We start from the raw sequence: 7,463 nt of genomic DNA on the forward strand, positions 1-7,463 counted from the left end.
CCTCCTCCTCCTCCTCCTCCTTCACCTCACGGCTCAGACCTCGCCGCCCCGGACCCCGCCGCCAGCGAGGCCACGCCCACTCCTCTCCGACACTGACCAATCAGCGGACGGCAGGGCGAGACGGCAGCCAATCGGATGCGCAGCAGCTCCTCCCCGCCCCGCCCACCGTCGGGATTTGAATCGCTGCGCGCGCCGCGGGTAACGGCGGTGCCGGGGGCGGAGCGCGGGATCGGCGGCTTCTCCTCCGCCGGACCCTGAGGGGAGACCCCCGGCTGCCTCCCCACCTCGGGGGTGTCCCCTGAGCGCTGCCATCCGCCTCCACCGCTGTGCCCGGGCCTCTGGCAGCGGTGCAAAGGCCGCCTCGGAGAAGGGAGACCCTCCGCAGAGCCTGCTTGCTGAGGTACTGACCGCCCCTCTCCCAGCCGCTGTGTGGAAGTGCCCTCAAACCCGCTTGTCTGGCTCCTGTTTGCTCTGCAGAACCCTCCCTTCCCGCTGCTTGGTGCTCCCCAGGCTCCCCGTGTGGGTTTTCGTGCACCTCATGGCCCTTCAGGGGTGCTTTGGGGTGTCCCACAAGCCTTGAAGCTCTTTCTCTCCATCAGCCCCCTGGGTGTAACAGGGGCAGAGCAGGGGGGGTGTCTGGGGCTTTACAGCTTCAGGCTGGGCAGCAGATGAGATGTCAGCCTTGGGTACTGGGTTAGCAGGTGGCTGGGGCCTTCCCTCCTTACCTTCAACTCTGGAACTCTCCTGTTTTGCCCATCGTTTTAGGGAGTGCTCCCCAACAGCCAGTGGTCCCCAAGAGGCTGTGGTGTCTCCTAAACTCCATCCCCTCTGCTCTTGGTCTGAGCCAAAGCAGGGTGTGCAGGGTCCCCTGCAGACAGGGTATCCACATCTCTGCTTCAGCTTTTCCCCAGTCTCCCAGGTTCATCTGTGTTGCTTTGCTTTCCCTGTGCTTGCTAGCAGGGGAGGTTTGCTCCTTACATTTGGATGGAGAGCAGTCTGGGCTGAGGGCTGAGCTGTGTGCCTGGGGCAAGGCTGCGTGATGAGAGAACTAAAACCTCCTGGTTTATTTTTGTGGCAGGTCCTGTGCTGGAGGAGTGCTTTGGCAAAAGCTTTAGGTCGTCTGGACCTGTGTCTGCCTCCACCATCACCCTGACCTCATAGCTGATGGGAAAAGCAGCCTCTTCTCCGGTCTCAGCATCTGGACAAGAAGAGTTTCCAGCCCTACCTGTCCAGCGTTCCCAGCCGTCCATCCCCCGAGGAGGATGAAGCCGCAGCTACCCCAGTCCTTCTTGGGGGATTTAGGTACTGGGGAGTACGACATTTGATGGCTGAGTTTTCCCTTGCTGCAAAGGTGCTCTTCCAGCCTGAGCCGCTGGATGGGGCAGGAGGTAAAGATGTGGTTTGAGCTCAGCTACATTCCTCAGGGTTGTCTCCTGCTGAGCCAAGCCTGGCAGCGTTTCCCCCCCCTCCCGTGCTGTTTCCCATACAAAGTGGATGAAGGATTCGCTGTGCCGTCAGCTGGTTGCTGTACTGATTCCAGCCATCCCTAGAATGGTAAGAGATTAAATTTCAGGGGCCTGGCATCTACTTGTAAGCACAGAGGGTGTAAGTTAGGGCTCCAAAGGGTGTAAGTTAGGGGCAAAAAAGCCTGTAGGCCTTGTGGTTGTTTGGGTTTGTTGTTGGTTTTTTTGTCCCCAGATAATCTGAATAAAAGGATTTTACCCCTTTCCTCAGCTGCTGCAGTTGGGGCAGACTAAAATGGAGAGGCTGAAAACCCCAGGTTATGTTCTGTAATCTTCTCTTGTGAGCAAAAGCTTCATAATGAAGCTTTTTAAAGGCTGTTGTAAATAAATCAATATCTCCACCTATACATCTGAAACTGAAAGAGGCTGAAGGAGCTGGGAAGGTGTTTAATGCCCAAATAAATTACTCCTGCTGTGGCAGTAGCAGTGTGTGGAGCATTTGATTATTCCTAGCCATTAGAGATGGTAGTGAGGACAGAAATATTCATGCTCTGTATTTATCAGGAAATTAAGCAAATGTATCATTTGCTGACAGGGATTTTTACAAAAGGCTGCTCCCCCTTCCATCAGCTCCCCAACTAATAAATAAATCACTGTCAGGACTTTGGGAAACTTGCTTTACAACTCAAACCTGCTGGTGAGCCTGAGGATGTGTTCTGGAAAACCCTCTGGTAGATGGAGGTGTTCCTGCTCTTGGAAGAAATGCTGGAAGCTCATTTAGGTTTTGCTTTGGGAGCTGGGAAGGATTAATTCAGAGGGAAAATCCTGTCCACCCTCAAGGCAACAACTGTTGCCTGTTGTGTTCCTGATACTTTTCCACCTGCCAGGCTGGGGGAAGCTTTGGGGTGACCCCAAACATGGGGGGAATGTCTCTGAGCTGCAGACAAGTGCTGGAGGGGGTGAGAAGTTTAGGAGAAGAGTAAGAAGGGGGGAAGTGATCCTGTGTAACTGCTGCAGCTCCTCAGATGGATTTGAAACCTTGTGGGTCACATCCACAGGGGAGTGCTGAGCTGCTGAGTGGGTCTCAGGGTGGGATGTGCTGACCCACAACATGGGGAGCATGGCAACCAGGATCTTCCCCAGCTGCAGGGCTTAAAAATAGAGCTGGGGGAGTGTGGAACTCACAGCCTTCTGGGGTTACTGGCATCTCTGTCACCTGTGAACATCAGACCAGGGTGGGTGCTGGAGGTTTGGTTTCCCTGTGGGTCAGGGACACTTCTGCATCTCCCTGAGCATCTGGGAACCCTGCTGCAGGGACTGGGACTCCTGGTGCCACACAAGCAGGATCTCCTCTTGGTGAACTGGTGCATCCCCCTGTCAGAGACTTGTAAACTAAGGTTCATCTAGTCCAGGGTGCTGGAGCAGCTCCACAGAAGTATTATTAACCCCCTGGTACTATTCTTACACAAATGACTGTAGCTCATCTCAGCAATAAAAGGCAATTTAATATCTGCTCAGCTGCTGACAGGGGCTGGGAAGGGTCTTGGTTTTCAGTGCAGATCTTTTTCTGCAGACAGATGCCCTCGGGTCAGCCTCTCTGTCTGCTTTTCCCCTCCCAGAGCGTGCTGTCTGCTGCCAGCTTGGCTTGTTTATTGCTGCAGGGCTGCTCCTGGCCCTGCTTGAGACTCAGGGCACGAGGAAGAGCTTGAGACCTCACCAGAGGTAAATGGTTTGATGTCTCAAAGGGCTGGGGGAAGGCCTGTTCCTGAGCAGCCTTGCCATGCCCTTGCTTTGGTACTACATCTGAAAAAGCTTTAACATGGGTTGCACTAACACAGCTTCTTGGGGTTTTTTCTACCCCTTAAAGAGTCTGGCTCTGAGTGGAGGAACCCAGCACTTGAAGTACCACCCCAGAGGCTTTCAGTGCTTAGGGTGACCAGGCTGACTTATCCCAGTGATGGTCTGACCTTTCGTGCTCTTTTTTTTTTTGTCTTTTATCACCAGGTGAAGCACCTGCACCAGAAAATCCAGGATTTCACAGACCTGGTAATGGCTGTGAAACCAAATATAAAAATAACTCCAGTGCAGCAATGTAGATCATGGGCAGCACAGTTTCAGTGCCAGCTTCAACTTCTAGCTGAGGAGAAGTCCTCAAGGTCCTGCTGAAGCAATCAAGATAAGATTGCAGGGTCGAAAGCAGCTGGGGGATGTGATGAGCTATAAATCCTCTCGAGCTGTTGAGGCTGGCAGCAGCAAGATGAAATTGTGTCTCCCTGGTTTTGGTCTGGCTGTGCCCACGCAGCATTTCACTTTGTTCTTGACAGTTTTCCCTTAACAGAGAAAGGAGAGGCTGGTCTGGAGGCAACTGCCAGCCTACAGCCCCCAGGAATTCCCCCAGCAATCCTTCCTGATGGCAGGAGCCTGCTGCAGAGATGCTGGATGGGCCTGGCTGGCTCTGTGCCTTGTTAATTCAGTTGAATTGTGTCATTTAGGAGTCTTAATGCTTTGAAATGGTCACTCTGGAGTAGGTTGGGGTTTGTGAAGGAGGGACTTAGAGCAGAGCCAAGCTCTGGCTGCAGGGGGGAGAGGAGGGCAGGATTGGTGCTCACCTGGGACTGAATCCAGGGGGGCAAGCAGTGTTTCCCTCCATCCCAGGGGAATCTGGGGGGTTTCCAGGCTGCTGAGCAGATGGGTGTTTGCAGAGGTACTGCAGAGCTACAGAGGGTGCTGTGGGCACCCTGTATGGAGAGGAAAAGAAGCCAGTTTGCAGAGCAGGATGGATTGCTTCACCACCCTTCTCTGCTTGCATGCAGAACATGGGGGAAATCCTTGGAGAGGATTTTCTTGAGAGAGCATCTTGGAGCAGGGCTGATCTGGAGGATGTTGTCCTCCACCTCCTGGGCATGCAGATTGACTCCCAAGTTCCTGGAGATACACCCAGTGTGGCTCTGCTGCTGGTTTTGGGGCCTTTTTTGGGTGTTGCTGAGCAAATCCCAGTGGGGATAGTGTCTGCCACTGTGGAGTTTGGGTTTGGACCTGAGGAGTTTGGGTTTGGACCAGGGTATCAACCAGGACAGGCTTTGGGGGAGGTTTGGAGTTGTGTATGATTTGTCTGCTGTGAAGACTGAGTGAAGTGTCACCCAAGGAGGCCTTCACCTCTTTGGGGTATGGATTACTTCAAATGCAAATTTGGAGTCGTTTTGATTGTGCCATGCATCAGAGAGGCTTTTGGATGGGGAGCAGCTTGTAATCATCAGCTGGGCATCCCTCAATACAGAGATTATCTGCCGTGGTGGTGTCAGGGCTCCTGCCCCTGCAGAGAGCAGAGTGGTTCAGAACAACCCTCCTTCTTTTACCTCTGTTGAAAATTGCTCTCATTACCTCCCTGAAACCTTTTTAATCAACCTGGACAGCACAATCTGCTTTGCAGTAGCAGGAATAATGTTTTTGGAGGTGCTTTGCATGGTAATGATCTTCTCAGCCTGAATCGCTGTTGTTTGGCATGACTGCTGCTTCAGGACAGGCTTGTGTTTCTTCTTGACACCTTGGTCTTCTGGAAACAGAATATTTTTTGTTGTGAGGCTTGGAATTACCTGACTTAAAACTTCCCTATTGGAGAAGTGAAAGGGGAAAGCAGGAGGAGTGTGGCACAGGAGTGTGTGCTTTGGCTGTGATGCCCACCCTGGGATATCTCCCAGGGCAAAGCCCTGATCCTGTACAGTGAGAGCACAGGGCACACTGGGATTTCCTAAACCCTTCTGTGACCACACTTGTCTGTCCATCAAATTGCTTAAATTAATAATAATTGAATTTTAATGAAGCCCATTAAGGTTGTTGCCATGCTTAAGCATATTTAAGCAATCATCACTCTCACCCTTCCTTTCCTGGGGTATTTACATCTCCCTGATGTGAAGGAATGTCCTTTTGATGTGGTTCTTTGGCCCCAGGAAGATGAAACCTGCAGTTAATCCTTATTTCACGCTTGCAACTGAACTGAGTTGGTTTCTGAATTGTCACTGTGGGTTCTTAAATCTTTAATTAGTTACTGCTTGATTCATTTAGTTCAGTAATAACAAGTCATTGCTTGTCAAAATGACAACACTGCTTCCCCATGGCCTGGAATTCTCCACCAAGTAGCTCAGTTTGCAGGGAGAAAACCCAAAATCTGCAACCTGTACAGGAATGGGAATGGGGAGCTGGAGAACTAATGAAAAATCCACTTTGCTCTGTATACTTTTAGACTCCAGTGTTTTCTCTTGAAGCTCCAACTTTGTCATCATGATTTAACAAACCATTTGGTGCTATGGAAACCCCACTTTACACACACTGGTGCATAGCTGCAGGCAATTAGCAATCTTCAGTTTTCATTTGCTGGGGATATTTTTGACTTGTATATTAAGCAAACGTTTATGCAAAACACTCTGGAATCCATACATGGTAACTGAGTTGAACTTGTGACTCTGCCACAGGAGATCATCAGATTGATGGGTTCACTGGAGTCTGCAGAACTCGAGGTGGATGGCAGAGAGCATCTGTGAACAGACCCAACTCTGCAGGTGATTGCAAAGCTCCTTTGTACAACCACCACCTTCATTTCTCCTCAAAAAACCCACCAGGTAGCTCTGGATTTCGGGGGGGTTTCACATCAGATTGCTGATGGGTGGATGCTTGCAAAGTGTGTGAACACAGCACAAGGGTTTTGGGGGCTCCCAGTACCATTTTTGTCCTGATTTGCTCCTGCTGCTGAGGTTTTTATAACCAATAAGCAGCTTCTCATCACTTTTATCATATGTGTGTGTGTGTGTGCAGGGGCATTTGGGAAGGGGCAGAACCCTTCTGGGAAAGGTGATGCATTGATGACCCCCTGGTTGGATCTGGGATCTGCTTTCAGCTTCCCACAGCGGGGAAGTTTGGAAGCAGATGCCTACACAAAACAGCAGCAGTGCCTGACACTGTTCATTCCTTCTCTCCCTTTTGTATGATAAAATAACCCCTGAAAATAAATAACAAGAGCTTAATGGGCACATGGGACGGGGCCTTTGGCAGGGAAGTGAATCAGCTGTGCCTCGGCAGCTCTTCTCTAATTAAAAACTGCAAATTATAGCCTGCTGGAGCTGGTTGGGAGTGCTGCCTGGGCTGGGGGCTTTGCTCTGGGGGCTGCTCAGCACATTCACAGGTTTTTTTTTTCTTTCTCCCATCAGGATGGTGAAGCCTCAGCCAAGAATCATGTGCTCAGGGTGCCTGCCCCAGCTTGAGCAGCAGAGTTTGGGATGGCCAGAGCAGCAAGTGGAGCTGAGCAGAGTTTGGGATGGCCAGGGTAGAGTTTGGGATGGCCAGAGCAGCAAGGGGAGCCGAGCAGAGTTTGCTGCTTCAGGAAGAAAAACCTCGGTGCCTCGCAGTGGCCAAGCGGCAGCGCTGCAGCTCAGTCACCCTCTGGATGCCCCCGGTAATTCCCACCCCTCACCCAGGAGCAATCCCAGCCCTTCCCGAGCCCTTCCCCTGCCTCGGGAGTAGAAGAGGTGCAGCAGCTCCTGGCGGGTTGTGTGGCTGAGTTTTGAGGGTTCTGCTTTTTCTTGCTGTAGTTTTGAAACTTTCAGAGCTCACCCCTCACACCAATGATCCCTCCAAGTCCCCCCCTTACCTCCTCCCCAGGTGTCTGTCACAGAATGCCAGGTTGGAAGGGATCTCAAGGATCATCTGGTCTTTTGTATTATCAAAGAGCATTATTTTCACCCATTATTGTGAGCAAGAATTCACAGAGATTTCAAGAATTGATGCAAAGTTTGTGATTTCTGGTGTCATCTCTCTTCCCTCAGTTCTTTGCCACCTCTTGCTTCTCCTGCTCCCACCCCAAGCCCTCAGTTCCCCCCTCTGATCACTGCAGGCTCCTGCATGGGGTGCACCATGCTCTCACAAAAGAAAATGTATTTATGAAAATCCCCTGGGACAAACCTGATGAGTCAAGAGACCATTTTTGAGAGGAGGCTTGGACTTTTTCTC

The 7,463-nt window shown here is 51.4% G+C and overlaps 1 long non-coding RNA gene across 2 annotated transcripts; it reads left to right on the plus strand.

Moving 5' to 3' along the window:
- The first annotated feature begins 268 nt into the window (after window positions 1-268).
- On the plus strand, window positions 269-7,458 carry LOC115599566. Of its 2 annotated transcripts, XR_003988498.1 has the most exons (5): window positions 269-400; window positions 1,079-1,302; window positions 3,468-3,509; window positions 5,933-6,019; window positions 6,665-7,458. It is a non-coding gene; the product is annotated as an uncharacterized LOC115599566 (long non-coding RNA). The 2 variants fall into 2 exon arrangements; XR_003988497.1 differs by lacking the exon at window positions 3,468-3,509.
- The last annotated feature ends 5 nt before the right edge of the window (window positions 7,459-7,463 follow it).

This window comes from Calypte anna, chromosome 22, assembly GCF_003957555.1.
Source record: "Calypte anna isolate BGI_N300 chromosome 22, bCalAnn1_v1.p, whole genome shotgun sequence".
In the NCBI taxonomy this organism is placed as follows: Eukaryota; Metazoa; Chordata; class Aves; order Apodiformes; family Trochilidae; genus Calypte; species Calypte anna.